The sequence below is a fragment of the Oreochromis niloticus genome, linkage group LG3 (genome assembly GCF_001858045.2).
Source record: "Oreochromis niloticus isolate F11D_XX linkage group LG3, O_niloticus_UMD_NMBU, whole genome shotgun sequence".
NCBI classification, from domain to species: Eukaryota; Metazoa; Chordata; class Actinopteri; order Cichliformes; family Cichlidae; genus Oreochromis; species Oreochromis niloticus.
This window is the reverse complement of record NC_031967.2, coordinates 62,567,527-62,585,088: the sequence shown is the minus strand read 5'-3', so window position 1 is coordinate 62,585,088 and position 17,562 is coordinate 62,567,527. Positions and strand designations below refer to the sequence as shown.

At 43.8% G+C, this 17,562-nt stretch overlaps 2 long non-coding RNA genes across 2 annotated transcripts; one reads left to right on the top strand and one right to left on the bottom strand.

Moving 5' to 3' along the window:
- Positions 1–5,488: 5,488 nt before the first annotated feature.
- LOC109201423 (uncharacterized) lies at positions 5,489–6,146 on the bottom strand. Its single transcript, XR_002061462.2, has 3 exons — positions 5,951–6,146; positions 5,809–5,877; positions 5,489–5,711 (listed from the first exon to the last, which is right to left on the bottom strand). It is a non-coding gene; the product is annotated as an uncharacterized LOC109201423 (long non-coding RNA).
- Positions 6,147–11,103: 4,957 nt separating this feature from the next.
- Positions 11,104–13,112, top strand: LOC106097194 (CD226 antigen). The gene is made up of 3 exons (XR_002061386.2): positions 11,104–11,267; positions 11,826–12,164; positions 12,731–13,112. It is a non-coding gene; the product is annotated as a CD226 antigen (long non-coding RNA).
- Positions 13,113–17,562: the final 4,450 nt, after the last annotated feature.

Genomic DNA, 17,562 nt, shown 5'->3' with positions numbered 1-17,562 from the left:
GGCCCTGGTGGTGAAGGGGATGATGAACCCAAGTGGGTCGTACTGACTAGCCAGGGTCCGATATATGTTCCTCATAGTGGACTAAGGAGCTTGGAAAGAAAAGCGTCTTGACTTCTTGAGTTGCTTGAAGACGTTTCACCTCTCATCTGAGAAGCTTCTTCAGTTCAAAGGATCAGTGGTGGAGAGTCCCAGATTTACACCTAGTGGGAGTCCCCCCCAAAGGGGGACAAAGGACCCCCTGATGATCCTCTACCTAATCACATGAGCCAAGGTGTGAAAGCGGGTGTGGGTCCTAATCAGCCAGAGTTTCGGGTGAGCTCATTGTGAAACCTGGCCCCACCCTATCATGTGATTTCCTGAGGTCAGATGGCCCAGGATGTGAGTGGGTGTTAAGGCGTCTTGGAAAGGATCTCAAATCCAGGGCCTCGTCGATCCGTGGAAGCGCGTAGGAGTCCTTCTTGGTGACTGCATTGAGACGGCGAAAGTCCACACAGAACCTCGGGCTGCCATCCTTCTTCCCCACCAGGACCACAGGTGCCGCCCATGGGCTGTTGGACGGCTCGATCACCCCAGCCGCAGCCATCTCACGGATCTTTTCCTCCGCCACCTGCCGTTTTGAAAGGGGCAGCCGGTGTGGGCGCAGACGGATGGGTTGAGCGGAGCCGGTGTTGATGGTGTGCTGGACCAGCCCCGTCTGCCTGCAGTCTTTGTCACTGGCAGCAAAGATGTCCACATTCTCGTCCAGGAGGCACCTCAACCGCTGGCGCTGGTCAACGGTGAGACCTGCGCTGCTGTGCCGCCACAGGTCGCCAACAGCCTCGGTTGTCTCGGTCGAGGGAGATTTGTCGGGCTGAGAGGCCGGGGCTGAGGTGAGTAGAGATGACCTGGAGCCACCGGCACCCGAAATCTGCTGAGCGGCAGCTGCCCGCCGCCTGTCTCGTCTGGCTCTGGTCCCCTGCGCTCCCTGCTTTTGACCGCACTGGAGGGCAAGAATCTCTGTGCCAAGAGTGATAGCCCGCTTTGCGGAGTCGACGCAGGCCCCCCAGCGGGTCAGCAGATCAAGGCCGATGATGCACTGGTCTTGAATGTCAGCAAGCCAGAAGTTGTGCACCAGCTCCAGATCCTTCACTCGGATCCGCAGCGGCTTCTTCCCCCGCATATCAGCCCTCTCCCCCGTCACTGTCATCAGCTGGGTGTCGGTGAGCGACCAACCCTTCACCAATGGCCCGGACGTCCCAGGGAGCACGCCAGTTCCTATCAGGGAAATGGTAGACCCCGTGTCCACCAGGGCCTGGCATGGCTGGTCCTCAACACAGCAGCTCAGGTAGAGTCCCTTGAGGTGCCCAACTCGGCCCACCACCGTGCATCGTCCTTGGAGGGTGGCAGGAAGCTGGAGCGGTGGTCCCCTCGCTACACCGCTCACTCCCCGTTTCCCTGAGGCTGCATAGTCCTGGTCTTCGGGGCAGGTGCCGGGCAGTCATGCGCCACGTGGCCAGGCTCATTGCACCGTTAGCAGCGGTCGGTCGGTCGACGAGGACGCCTCTGGGGCACCAAGGGTTGCAGCTGGCATAACTCGGTGACCTCCCCTCCCCGTCGCAGTCTGCGACTCTGATTTGGGGGTAGTTTGGGGGGGGGGGGGCACTCGCTGTTAGGTCGCGAGGTGAACACCAGCTCGGCCCTTTCAGCCTCAAGGAGCACCTCACGGAGTATTTGAGGCATGGCCAGGCGAACGTGTTGGCGTAGTCACTCTGGGAAAAGTCCTTGCAGAAAAGCATGCAGGCAAAGCTCCTCACGGGCTGCTGCTGGGAACTCCGGGTAGCCACGATGAGCATACAGCAACACGTCCGCTGCAAAGGTGCCCAGGCTCTCCCCTGACCGACGGCTCCAGTTGGTCAGCTGCTCTCTGATCTGATCAGTGGAGTGCCGTTGCCTGAATCGCCTCTCGAGTGCCGTGGTGAGGGCCTGGAGCTCATGCTGCTCTGACGGGGCTAGGTCAAGGAGTATGTGCAGTGCATCTCCTTCTAATGCTAGCGCTAGGTGTGTAGCAGTCTCCTCTTCGCTCCAGCCACTAAGTCTGGCGGCCAGCCGGACTTGTGAGAGGTAGGGCTCTAGCGGGGTTAGCCCGTTGTATTTCGGTAGCTTAACTGGCGTGGTAGGCATAACTGCTCGCGGTTGGGGGCTCGGTGTGTGGGTCGACAGAGGTAGCACATGAAGCATTGCCCTAGCAATGCTTCATTTCTGTGTTTTCCACTAGTTTTTTCATGATGTTTTTGTCCATGACTTTTTACTGTGACTTGTGGGATTAACAGTTCATGTACAGGTATTAAACCTCTAAAGGAGGGGGTTAAGTCCATGTTCAGATAAGGTTTTGATGATCTTTAAGTAAACTTCACTGAACTGGAAGGAAAATGTGGTTTGAAGCCTCGCTTCTGTCAGTCTGCCCCAGGGCAGCTGTGGATACGACTGTAGCTTGCCTCCACCAGTGTGTGAATGTGAGCGTGAATGAATAGTAGAATTGTAAAGCGCTTTGAGGGTCTCAAAAAGTGCTATATAAATGCAATCCATTATTATTATTATGATGGTTGACATGTTTTCCAAATGGTTAGAAGTTTTAGAAGTGACAGGAGTAGTTATAACATGCAAGTTTTACAGCGACCTAACAAATAATTGTGTATATATTTTAGGGTAGCTAGACTGATTTTCTACCATGTCAGTACCTGATGCGTAGGTGCATTAGGCCCTTATTGTCTGAGTAAACACAGTAAAAACAGTTGTGAGTTGTTTTGACATGTGTACTCAACTTTGACACATTGTTTGACATCGTCAAGATAGGATTTTGGGTTCATCACATTTCATTGAGGGATTTTGACAGGCCTCAAACATGTTGGAAGCACCTAAAGCAGAAGGCTGTTCTTGCAGAGTTAAATGTGGTTGTTTTGGTTTCCCCAACCACTGATGTGAGCACAGTAAAGATAATTGTAAATGCCTTTGAGAGGGTTTACACTGCTTAAATGGGTCAATTGCCCTACAATAGTAAAGAGTACAGTGCACTGCATAGATAGAGAGGAAAGATCTATAATTCTGTTGTAAATTTAGCTCAGAAGTCTTTCATATATGTTGGCTGTGTGGAAATTAATGGCTACTTCTGGGTTTTACTCTGAAACTCGGGAAGCACTAACATCAGTGTTAGTATATGTTTATGGTATTAATTTACCTACAGGTTCGGACATTCACTGTCTTTCATGGCAAACAACTGGACAGGGCAAAACAAATTGCACAGAAGAGTGTGTGTGATGTTTGGTGATGCATGTGTGCCTAAATCCCTAATAACACTGGGGATGAGGTTTTTGTTTTTTGTTTTTACAGAAACAGTTAATAAATTGGGAAACATGGGTTGATGAACTTAATGATAATGTCACGGTTCTGGGTCAGTTTGACCCAGTATTTTGAGTTGTTGTGTTTTGATTTGTCTTTTGCATTATGGATTGTTTTCTTATTCTCTCGTAGTGCTTGTGTTGGTGTTGGTGGATATAGCTGATGGTTATTAGAGTTCCATGTTTCAGTTTATCTGTGTTTAAGGATTTGTTGTCTCATGTATTGTGTGCCCATTCCCTGATTACCACCCTGTGTAAATTAACCCTGTGTTTTCCTCAACCTGGTGTCGCGTCGTACCCTCAACAAGCTGTGTGTTTTGCCTCCATGTTTCCAGTCTTTTGTTTCCCGGCTCCAAGTGTTTATTAGTACTTTTGTGTTCTCAGTTTAGGGTTGTTATTTTGAGTCATGTTTGGAGTTTCTGCCACAGCGCAATGAAGCTGCCTTTTCCGTTTACCGAGTCCAGAGTTTGGATCCTCTTCTCCTGCCCTCACACAGCACACCATGAGAGATAAATAATAATAATGCATTGGATTTATATAGCGCTTTTCAAGGCGCCCAAAGCGCTTTACAATGACATTATTCATTCACGCTCACATTCACACAGCTGCCCTGGGGCAGACTGACAGAAGCGAGGCTGCCATATCGCGCCATCGGCCCCTCTGGCCAACACCAGTAGGCAGTAGGGTAAAGTGTCTTGCCCAAGGACACAACGACGAGGACAGAGAGGCCGGGAATCGAACCGGCAACCTTCCGGTTACAGGTGCCCTTCCCAACCCCCTGAACCACGGACGTCCCGTGGAAAATTGTGGAAGTGGAAAATATATCACACACTGAGAAACTTCCTTATCTAAACAACAGGTGCTTATGAAAGAGCAGCTTGATGTAACTAAGGCTACGTTCACACTGCAGGTCTTAATGCTCAATTCCGATTTTTTGATCAAATCCGATTTTTTTGTCTGCTTGTTCACACTACACATAAAATGCGACATCAAACGCTCTCCAGTGTGAACGCTCAAAGCGGCCCGCATGCGCAAAAGAAGATGTCACACAGAACCCGCTCTGTTTAGACCCAGAGCAAACAATATTGTTTGACTGATTGCCCTTAATATACAGACTTCGGACTTTATGTTTCCAGATTTTTGCTTTAAGTTATTTTGTTATTTACATAATATGTAGATGACCTAATAATGATCCTTTTTGCTGTTTTAGGGGAGCGGTGCTTCAAAGGATAGTTGCAGATTTCTGTCAGAATCTGCAGAAAATAGAGTAAAAATAAAATATTCACATTTCTCCAACATTGTCTTCCCAACAGTTTCACCGGATGGTAGGAAATCGTTTGCGGTGTCCTATCGGGCGCTTCTCTGGCGCTGATAATCGGCATCTGTCTTGTGTCAGTGACGTAAAAGACGGATTTAATGCGACCTGACCGTTCACACAGCAGTCGCTTTCTAAAACATCAGATACGTATCGGATTCAGGACCACATACGAAAGTGACCCAGATCGGATTTGAAAATATCGGATTTGTGCCGTTCACACTGTCATACCAAGATCTGATACGGGTCGCATAGGGGCGAAAAAATCGGATTTGATGCGCTTTCGCCTGCAGTGTGAACGTAGCCTAAGGTTGAAGATTTGTTTGTTGTTTTTTTTGCAGATGAACAACAAAGGCTTTTTCCATTTCTGTATATGGTCTCATATTGGGTTTTCTTTTATGATATAACTGCCATCCTTTGAAGAAAGGGTCGAGGCTCAGATGGAGCGAAGATGACCATAAAGCGTGAATTTGTTTTTTCCTTCTGATTATAGGGAGCATGCACATTATGGAATTTCTTTCAGTACGTAATTGTGCTGATGTTATGTTCAGTAGTTAGAAAAGAAACCTCCATGTTTTTATGTGATTCTTAATTATTCTTCATTTTGAATTGTGTTATCACAAAGGGCGGAATGTGGTGGCAGATTTTTTTTCTTGTGTATTAATCACATATATAATTACATTGCCTTAGTTGTTTGTGACCCGCGGTAGGTACCTATTTAAAATAGGACAGAGCAGTAGGCGCACAGTCAGTTAAAAAGAGTTTAATTTTTAATACAAAATAAAAGTAACAGTGTAACAGCCGCACCTAAAAACAAATAAAAACTTTACCTTATTAAAAACAATAAAACTGTATGATTGCCCGTGATACAGAAAAATAAAACAAGAAACAAACAAATTCGACAGCCACAGCAGTCACAGTCTGTCGAATTACACCAGTTTAAAACAAATCAAAACATACTGATGTGTCACGTCCTTTGCCTGCAGCCAGAAATCCACTTGGCAAAGCAGCAGCTCGGTACTCTGTAAATAAAAGGCAGGAGATGACTTACGCTGGACAGTAAAACACAGAAATATCCCTGAACTGTGTTGTTTTCGTGTCCACAAGTTTGCGTCACACCCTAATAAATGTAGGTCAGTAGCGGTGAAGTCCATTACACTGCTCTCACAGGAAAGCAATGTTTTCCACCTACAAGAGTGCAAATAACTGTAAATCTCTCCCAACAGCCAGAGGTCAAGTGGTACATTGTTGTGTAACCTACCATTTTAACAGAAGTTTAGGGGGACACACATCAAGCTTGAATGGAAAGGAATTAAGAACACCAACTTGCCCAGCTTGGACCAAACACTCGCAGCTTCAGGTTTGCTAGAGGAATACCTAATTGCCCACACCTGAGCTTATGAAAGGGGCAAAGACCAGCTCTGCCCACCAGGGGCGGTTCCCAGACTCAGGTCTCACCTGTCACATATAGTAATATCAATGGGCGTTTATCAATATGCGTACTTGTGCGTACTTGCGTTCTCGTGTACTCGTGATACGTCATCAGTCGGAGACCAAGTACTGTTCCAATTCGAAGTACGCATCACGCCAAGAACACGAAAAAGTCCCGGATGTGTTCTCGATCCGCCCATTTTATCGAGCATGCATCGGTGTAGACTTGGGACAGCTATATATCCCAGAATGCATTTCGTCCAAAACTCAACAGCGGACTCCCGGCACATCGTCCGTCCCCCCCGCCCCCGCTCGCGGACTTCTCACTACTCAGGTTAAAGAAACCCCAGCAGCTGTCTATAGTATTGAGTGTCCACTAGAATAGAAATAAAAGCGTTCTAACATCTCACCTGCTTGTTTTTATTAAGGTATGTACACGTATGTACATGTACACTATTTTTATGATTAGAGGTTTCACTACTGAGGTTAAAAATGATATATAAGTCACTTAGATCACTTCTAAATGTTAATGTTTGGTTTATTTCAGTGTTTAATTTTTTCCTGAGTGAACATATTAATCACAGTGAAATTAAAAGGGGACGGCAGTAAGGGCAGATGTTCACATGTTACAGTGGTGTACATCAAACAGTCTGCAGTCAGCTGTTCTACACTGTGCTCTTTGAATGTTCACATGTTGCTGTCATCCGGGGAAGGATTTTTATTATATCTGTATGTATCTACAAAGCCAGGATTAGACTCTGCTACAGACACAGTCCTTCCTGTTGGACTTCTCTGAAGTGCGCTGCCTAGCTCACAGTAAACTTAAGTTTTCTATAAGTTTTTTATATATATGTGTGTGTGTGTGTGTGTGTGTGTGTGTGTGTGTGTGTAAAGAAGAAAATAAATGTAATCCACCTGCTTTAAAGAGAAAAATACAAAAGGCAGAAATGTTCAGCTCTAACTTTCCTCTTTTACTAAAAATGTTTTTGCGGCATTAATCAACTTCATTCTCTGACACTTACCGGCACACTGTGCTGCAATAAATGAATAAAAATGAATGAATAATAAAAAACTAAAACCAGTAATATTAATTACAGGTGGCATATCTGTTAAAAAGTCACACAACAACAGAAAATGTTTCCTCCTCATCACTGGCCTTTTGTGTTGTCCTTCAAACATGAGTAATATGATGCATGCATATGCATTTACACACACACACACACACACACACACACACACACACACACACACACACACACACACACACACACACACACGTGTTCACACAGGTGTACAAACAGGTTCTCACAGACACACACTAAATTGGTCTGCTGCTGACTCTGAAAGTATCGTTGTTAGGGTTCGTTGACACAGTGTTTGGACTTTTTGGTTTATGATGATATCTTGATTCAGTCTTAGTTTGGTATAGTCTGGTTTTCTTGTGCTTCATTGTTTGAGTTTCTAGTTCTTGGGTACTTGTTAATTTGATATGTTTTCTTTCCTGTTCTTGTCTCTCTGTGTGTCTTCTCCAGCATGCCCTGTGTTATGTGTGTCTTCCTATAGAGTAGGAGTGTCTAACTCCAGGCCTTGAGGGCCGGTGTCCTGCCTGTTTTCCCCAGTCTTGTCTCTGTGAGTTTGTGTGCGTCTCTGTGTGTTCCCGTAACTTCCTGTTTTACTTTGGTAGTCTCTGGTCTGTGGGCACCATGTTTCTGTTTTGCTCGCTTACGTTGAAGGTACTTCGTCTCATGTGTTATGTTAAGGTTTGCTTTGTGTATAATTAGCCCTGGTTGTGTTTCTCATGTGTTTCCTGTTCCCTTGTCATTCCTTGTGTATTTGAGCCCTTTGTTTTTTTCTTCCAGTGTTGCATTCTCCCTCACTCTCCACTGTGTGTTCTGCCTGCCCGCTTGTCTGTTTACTTATTTTGTACTCCCACACTCTAAAAACTAAAAACAATTTTGAGCCCACACTGCCAGACGCTGGCACCACTGGGCCCTCTCACCACCACCAGTAGGCAACCGAGAGTATCGGTGCTCGAGCTCGAACCGGCAACCTTCCGATTACATGACAAACTGCCAACTCCTGAGCTACGATCGCCCACTAGCATTCAAATATGAATGTTATTGTATTTCACTTGGTTGTCTAAGTCTAAAAACCAAACAAACTAATATGCAGTTGTTTGTTTCATAATACATGTATGAAAAATGACCACATGTTAACATTTTTCTAAATGAAAATGTAACTTTCATAAACATGGCAATAACTCCAAATAAACAAAAACTAAAAAGACCCCTTTCCCCTTTGAGCTCAAAGCCTTACATACTTGAGGGATAAAAGGCAAACCAGGAGAACAAACACAAAAGCTCAGAGTATTTAAAAAGTAAAATGAACAAAACAATGGAAAAGGCTCATGGTACTCAATTGCTCTACTTTATCGTGTTTTACTTACACTTTTCAGTTGTAGTTGCTGACAATAAATAATATTAATTTTAATAATTAATGATGTTGTTGCTGTTGTTTCCCTGCTGTGTCTTTTCCCCCCCTTCTTTTCTTCTGTCCTTCCATTTTTTAACTTTCTCCCCAACGTCTTTTTCTTTCTTCTTTTTCTTCTTCGTCTCCCCGGTCTTGCCCGTTGTGATTGTATTGACTCAAAATAAAGAATCCTAACACACACACACACACACACATTACATTTCTTTGTCTCTGTCACAGCTGGATTAAAGTCCACACAGACTCATGCAGCCTGATGTCTCCTTTACACGCACACTGGACCACTATGAAAAGAGTTGTTTGGCTTTAAACATATAAACCAGCCGAATTTTATTTGCCTTTATCACAAAGACAAACAGTTTAAATTAGGGATGCACCGATACCGATACTGGTATCGGGTATCGGTGCCGATACTGTAAAATGTGTGCGTACTCGTACTCGTAAAAGTTAACCGATACCATGAACCGATACTCATAATTCCCATGGACTTAAACGCCACGGTAACATAAGATGTTCACAGTTGATGTTATGTGATGTAACTCTACCCTGAATATAATTTGCCCTATAATATGTCGCAAGGTAAATACAGGTAATTAGAGCAATCAAACTGTTACGTTAATCATAAAAGTATTATTTTATGGTATGTAACTCTGAAGGGAGTTAAAATATTTTTCAGAGTTCTAATTTTCTGGAGGCCTGTGAAGGTAGCATAAAACGGGACCTTGCATGGGGAGATGCACGAGGTTAGCTGAACCAAAGTGAGAGACTCGGCTAGTTTTACTGAGGTTAACCAGCACAAAAGAGTGTGTGACTAGAAAGCTGACCGTGTGAGAGCTTCACAACAGAGTGTGGGTGAAGTGACTTTTTGTTTCAATGGTCGCACCACCGTGCTGTGTTTCCAGCTACGACCGCCGAGGCTACAGGCTAGCCCGGACTGCTTGGCTGCGCCTCGGAGGCAGCCGCTATGGACTGTCAGAGAGCTGGACAGTGACTGGCTAACGCGCTGTAGCAGAGACAGCATCGGGTCCGCAGGGAGTGGATTTAGTGTGGGACTGGTGAACGGCAACCTACCGATCAGCTGAACTGTAAGTCAGACTTTTGTGCTCTTACTGGGGAGAAGAGGATTTTTCTCCATCGTCCGGCGTGAGCAACAAACAGGCCTGCAACAAGTGTGAATGTGAGTGTGTGTGGAGCCCATGTGTGAATATTGTATGTTTAGTGGAGTTATATAACGTGTTTTGGAGTGTATATTAGTGAGTCACTTACCAAAAGGTGATAACATAAGTTGGGTTGTTTAATATAATTTGAAAGGGAATTATGTCATTTATACAGTGTATTTCATTTGGTTAAGGAATTGGAATATCATTTGAGTTTAAAAAAGGGATGTGTTGTACAGTATTTGTCTCTGCCCTCAGTAAACGTTTCGTTTGTGTTAAAGAGTTGTCTGGGGTCGTTTCTTTACTACTGGTTAAGTTTAACGTGTGTGTGGTAGAAGTATCGGTTTTTGTACTCAGTATCGGCAAGTACTCAGATCCAAGTATCGGTATCGGATCGGTTTGAAAAAATTGGTATCGTTGCATCCCTAGTTTAAATCCAAGTTAAGCCTCACCTGCAGAAACAAACAGAGACACAGACAAGCATCAAAGTGCAGCAGTGTGACAGTTACAGCAGACATTTCCGTGTGCTGTAGTTCTGCTGATCTGGCTCTTAGTTTCTTCTAAATGTCTCAGTCTGTTGGTTTTGTGAAGTGTGGTTCACAGCACAGAGATCACATGATCATGGAGTGCTGACAGATGGCCCACCTGCTGCTTCTGCAGGCAGGTGAACCGCGAGGATTCCCACCTGAATTAATCTTTTACTATCAAGGCTCCTATGACTCATTGGTCAGAGGGAGAGAGATCGGCACGCTGCAGACTAAATTCATTCAAGTTCAAGTGTTCCCAACATAAAAGGTCCATGTCCTTAAACACGAAAACAAAACAGGCTGAAGAAGTAGTAACTGTTTTTTTTATACTTTTGACATAAAATATTGTTATTGGATTGTTTGACTCCATCCACACTCTGACCCGCACGCAGGCAGAAGCTGAAGGCCGTGGACTCAGGCTGATGTCCTCCACAGCAGAACAGAGAGTTTCTTCATCCTCTGAACCATTGCATGTCTGCTCCTGGTTTATGATGTAAATTGGGGTAATTCTGCTTCATAAAAAAACAAACTTACAGAAAGTGCACTTAAATGTATATCATCAGTTTCTGTGTGAAAGCAGCACAGCCCTTAAGACTCACAGGCTGAGTGTGAAGACTTCTCCCACCCTGGAACTGAGCCAGATGAGCTTTCTTATGAAAACCTGACAACTTTCCAGGTAACTTGTAAGGAATTTAGCATTCGGGGTTATTAGTTCGCAGCCATTGGAGGACTCTGGTCCAGCCCACCAACCGTCTCTCTCTCTCTGACTGTTAAGTGTGAAGTTACAGACCTGCTCTCTCACTCAGGGTCTTTCAGCTTCATCTGAACCTCAAAGTTAATCTCATATAGTCTCGTCTGAAGCTCCGATTTGATTTGAAGCTCTGATTTTAATACAGAAGCACAGACATGTCTGCTGGTCCTGGATCGCTCTGCTCCACTTTGCTGTTTTCCAGCATCCTTGTGTTTGTCTCTGCAGGTGAGATTTACTGTTAGAAACTGAAGATGAATGAATGAAGCCTGTTTACATGTTAATAATATTTCTGTAAGAGTTATCTTCAGATTTATTCAGTTTGTCTGTGCAGACATCTGGGGCTGAGATCCAGACAGACAGACAGACAGAGAAAAGGAGCATGTGTGTGTCCAGGGGTGCTGTCAGATTTTTTTTTTCATTTCATGCAAGATTGCTGCTGCTTCTACATATTTATTTATAATATTAATACTGGCAAGGATAAGTTACAAAATCCTTTGGACATGCATTCTCAAACAGAGTATATTCTGTCTGTCGTGACACTGAGTGGATCTCAAATTTTAATGTGTTTTAGCTCAATAAAAGCTCTCCTCATGTTTAGCATGAGGCTAAAATTCCACCTCAGTGGGTCACTGGTGACCTGGTGGATGTTCAGAAGTTCAAAATCCAACATGACTAAAAACTCAAATGCCAAACGAAATAAACAAAATATTTAAAGTCAATCATTCTGATCATAATTGTACTTTGACCTTTAACCTCTCTGCTCTTCATGATTTCTTCTTTCAGATCAAAAGACCGTCTTAGCTGTGCCTGGACAGGATGTCACTCTGACATGTCAAGCTCCAGATAACAAACCTGTTACAGGTGTAAAGTGGAGCAGAGAAGACATCAGAGATAAAAATGTCTTTTTGTACCACAAGAAGCGTTTTGATACCACCAACCAGCATCCATTTTTTAAGAACCGGGTGGATCTGAAGGACAGACAGATGAAGAATGGAGACGTGTCTTTGATTCTGAAGAATGTGATAGATGCTTGTAATGGAAAATACCAGTGTCATGTCTTCATTGAAAAAACACGCTCGTGGAAATTCATTAGAACCATCAGACTGGGTGTTGTTCCTCCAGGTGAGTGAGTAGAGTTGAGTGTGTGTGTGATCAGAGGTGAAGCTGCTTCCTGGTTGTTGATGTTTGTTTGTTGTATGGATGAGCTGGTGGATGTCAGAGGTAGACAGATGTTTCTCCAGCTGTTGTCTTTGTGGCTGGTAGTCTAGAGTTTTAATTCAATTGACTTAAATTCAATTGAATTTATGTAGCCCCAAATCACAACAACAGTCGCCTCAATGCGATCGTACAATAATAGATAAAGAGAAAAACCCAACAATCATATGACCCCCTATGAGCAAGTACTTTGGCGACAGTGGGAAGGAAAAAACTCCATTTTAACAGGCAGCAGATGGCCGCCCCTCCCTGAGCTCTAACCTTACCCAGCAGCATTGTTTGGGTAAGGTTAGAGCAGAAACAAATTGTCAAATGTCAAACAAATGTCAAAAATGTCAGAGATGATTATAAAACATCTCTGCAGTTCCAGTCAGATCACATGTTTCCTGTTTTTTAAAGAACAAGCACAGAAAAATCCACCAGCATTCAAACTGCCACATGTTATTCCCACTTTTAACTTTTTCTGTCTGCAGGTAAACTGGGGAAAATTATTGGCGGGGTCGTTGGTTTGGTAGTTGCCATTGCTGTTGCTGGTTGTGGTTATCTGATGTGCAAAAAAGATAAAACACAAGAAACCCCGAATCCAGAGTAGCCTCTTGCAGGCCAGCAGCAGACTGAAATGGCTCAGAGCTCCTGACGGCTCGACTCCGAGTCTCCTGCTGCTGCTCCATAATCCTGCGTTGATGCCAACCATGGAGAAAGACACGCCGATCATCATCTTCAGACATCAGACCAACAGTGTGTGTCTGTGCTGTCTGTCAGTGACTCTGGGCTACAGTTTATTCATCTTCAGGCTGTTACTCAGATTTACTGACACAAAGTCAAACTGTGTTACAAATAAACATGAATTTATGAGTGTGTTTTTTATTTTTTGAACCACACAAACATCCTCATGTAGAGATCAGCTGTTACAGTTTAATTACAGTAATTAAAGTAAAGATTTGTGTAGTGACAGACTCAAGCTCAGACATCTCTCTGATGTGAACCGTGAAGCATGTTTCTCATTTATCAGACAGTTTCTGGCAGGTAATTCAAATAATGTAACGTTCTTTATCATCGTCTCTGTTAATAAACATTTGCATTCATGAATTTTGACATTTTCAGTGTTTTTGTCATGTACAGAGGTTAGGATTTATTTATTCATTTATTTTTTGTTACAAACTTGCTGTGATTGAACCATTTCTGCATCTGCACCTGTAATAACCAGTGCTAGCATTATTACACAAACAATGCAATGTGTTACACATTACTCGTTACTTTTCTTACAAGTGATGTGATACCTTAGTTAATTAAATGCTGAAGAAAGTAATTTGTTACAGTACATTACATTACTTTTTCATTAGTCTGTAAAAGAACCTGAAACACACTGTCTACTAACAACACAAGCTTTAGGCTAATGCGCCACACACCAACACAAATCAACACCAACAGATACGATCTCTCTTTCAGTGTTTAGGTATGAACACAAAGCCAATGGCACAAAGAAAAGATGAAAACCAGCACAGAGATTTCAAACTGATTGCTCATCACTGCTGTAGTCACCTGTTAAATTTCCGACCTGGCTGCATTCGCTCAGTTTTAACATATCTCTGGGTTCTTGGCTAGCTTAGCGTTAGCTGTCTGTGCCTGTGATTGCAAAGAGCCAAAGTTGTATTAGCAGCATAATGCAGCTGTTTCTGTCCTGGATGCAGTTTACACTTTACCATCACACTCATTTTCGAGCGAAAGAAACCCCAAAACCAAGTAATTGATACTGCAATGCATTATATTAATGTGATTACTGTCAACTATGTGGCTGTCTGTAAAAAAATATTGCCCCTGTTGTTAAATCATGAGTCTTCCACCGTTAAACACATTTTTGGAGACTGACTTAAGTTTCACTCAGAAGTGTAGATTAAAGAAATCACTAAAATATAACCAGTTTGATGTAGTGCCAGGGAAGACTGAGTCATCCCCCCGTCAAAGGAGCCCAGAGGGATTGATCAAATGTGATGGAAGAGGCTGTATCAAGACTAATGTGATCTGTTAGATGGTTTTTAAATGCACTTTAAATTGGTTAGAATAAAGGTTATTTTAATTTTTCCAGTTAATGAGGACTGTTTTCTTGGCAATGCATAGGGCCGTAAAAACAATGTGGGCTGTGTTCTTTTCTGTAGTGACCTCATCCAAGTTGCCCAGCAAGCACACTAAAAAGGATTAAATGTTACATTTCAGGCACTTTGATAAGTCTTCACATATCTCGTGCCAAAACTTCTGATTTGGTGGACAGAACCAAAGAGTGTGGATGTAATTGTCCAGTGTATTTGCTTGACAGTGTGAGCAGTTGTTGGAAGATGTATAGCCCATCTTATGACCAGTATCGTGCACTCTATGTAATATTTTATATTGTATTAATTGCAGACTGGGATTTCTGATCCATTGAAAGGTTTTTAAGCATATCTGAGACCAAAGTTTTGGTCTAAGCTGATCGATAAATCCACTTCCCATTTTGCAATAGGAAGGGATATTGATTCATCTATTTTAGAAAGTGTTCTGTATATTTTAGACAATAATTTGGGGGGTTTTAGGTTAAAAAAATTGTACCACACTTGGTGGTGTTTGTAATTCAGCTTCACCGGGATTAAATTTCTTTTTTTTTTTTCATATGTTTCATACCTGATTATCTCCAATCTGCTGCTGACCTTCTACCGCTCGTCCATTGAGAGCCTGCTAACCTACTGCATCACGGTATGGTACGGCAGCTGCACCAAGGCAGATAGAGTGAGGCTTCAGAGTGTGGTCAAGACAGCACAAAAGATCATCGGCTGCCCTCTCCCCTCCCTGATGGACATTTATTCCTCCTGCTGCCTCAGCAGAGCAGCAAACATCATCAAGGACAGCTCCCACCCTGGTTTCAATGTGTTCAGCCTGCTTCCCTCAGGGAAGCGCTACAGGTGCATCAGCACAAAACCCCACAGACTCAAAAACAGTTTCTTCCCCAAAGCCATAACCACCCTGAACTAGGGCTGTTCGATATAACGATATATATTGGATGACGATAGAAAAACGTCTATCGTTTCATTTTACGCTATCGTTTGTTTCGTGGTGTCGCAAAATAAACTCTTTACGGCAATATTTTTTCATTATTTTGATGGTCACTGTAGTGGCTATATTAATTTCCTAAAGTTCTCTCTTTCTCTTATGTTTAATATAACCACACTACAGACGGACAAGCGCTTGTTTTTATGCGTTGTCGTTAGCAACAACGACGGTAAAACCACCTCGTGTCCACTTGTTTATTTTCCACATAAACCTTTCACAATAAAGCTCAAGATCCTGTTGAGACTTTTCAAAATAAACTGAATGACGTGAAAGATGCAGAGTATTTACGGATGAGAAGCAAAAAAGAGCCGTCAGGTGCTAAAAAATAAACCTTAGATTCAAACATTAGAACAGGCACGCTGTGTAATAAATACTCACAAAGAAAACGGCGGCCGTTACAACCTATGTCTAAAAATGTATCGTTTCATGCATCAGTTAAAACACTGGACTCCAGGTACGCCACGCCCAGCTGGAAACACTTCACGCAAGTCGAGCTGCCTGACATTCACAGAATTTACAGAAAATGTTACATTTTTGTGATTTATATCGTTATCGGACGATAGATGTCTTAATATCGGGATATGAGATTTTGGTCATATCGCACAGCCCTACCCTGAACTCACACATGCACCGATAACACAGCCGCCACCCCCTTTTCTTCCCACTTCCTCTATGGACCACCACTGTGTAATACCAATTCTATGTGCACTGTATATACGCACTATTTATTACATATTACTTCTTTTAAAAACTGGCTTGTATATTTGTACATTTTATATATATATATATATATATATATATATATATATATATATATATATATATATATATATATATATCAGGTACCCTGCTGGGGTAATAGGCTGGCCAAAGGAGGAGATAGAAGCCACTGACATAAAGACAAGAAAGCTCCTGACCATACATGGAGGGTTTCACCCCAAGTCCAGCACCCTGAGGCTGTACGCTAAGCGGAAGGAAGGGGGCCGGGGACTGGTGAGTGTCAGCACCACAGTCCAGGATGAGACAAGAAACATCCACGAATACATCACGAAGATGGCCCCAACTGACAGCGTGCTCAGTGAATACCTCAGGCAACAGAAACCCAAGAAAGAGGAGGGAGACGAGGAACCATCATGGAAGGACAGGCCCCTGCACGGTATGTACCACCGGCAGATAGAGGAGGTGGCTGATATCCAGAAATCCTACCAGTGGCTGGACAAAGCTGGACTGAAAGACAGCACAGAGGCACTAATCATGGCAGCACAAGAACAAGCTCTGAGTACAAGATCCATAGAGGCTGGGGTCTATCACACCAGGCAAGACCCCAGGTGCAGGCTGTGTAAAGATGCCCCTGAGACAATCCAGCACATAACAGCAGGGTGCAAGATGCTAGCAGGCAAGGCATACATGGAACGCCATAACCAAGTGGCCGGCATAGTGTACAGGAACATCTGTGCCGAGTATAACCTGGAAGTCCCAAGGTCAAAATGGGAGATGCCCCCAAGGGTGATGGAGAATGACCGAGCTAAGATCCTGTGGGACTTCCAGATACAGACGGACAAAATGGTGGTGGCTAACCAACCGGACATAGTGGTGGTAGACAAACAGAAGAAGACGGCCGTAGTGATCGATGTAGCGGTTCCGAATGACAGCAATATCAGGAAGAAGGAACACGAGAAGCTGGAGAAATACCAAGGGCTCAGAGAAGAGCTCGAGAGGATGTGGAGGGTGAAGGTAACGGTGGTCCCCGTGGTAATCGGAGCACTAGGTGCGGTGACTCCCAAGCTAGGCGAGTGGCTCCAGCAGATCCCGGGAACAACATCGGAGATCTCTGTCCAGAAGAGCGCAGTCCTGGGAACAGCTAAGATACTGCGCAGGACCCTCAAGCTCCCAGGCCTCTGGTAGAGGACCCGAGCTTGAAGGATAAACCGCCCTGTTCATATGTATATAGCGCTGCAGAACTGCCCCCCCCCCGCCCCAGAATGTTTGCACTGAGTAGGAGATGCTCTGTATCTCATTGTACAACTGTATAGTGACAATAAAGGCATTGTATTCTATTCTATTCTATTACTATGTTACCATACCAAGTTACCATGGTGATGCCATAAGGAGTGAACCACCTTCCTAGTTAAGAAAACCCTATTAACCCTGAATTCACCTGAATAAACTCAAATGCTGCCTCACAGTACAGACCTCTGGAGGATGTTAAGATGTTAGAATTAAT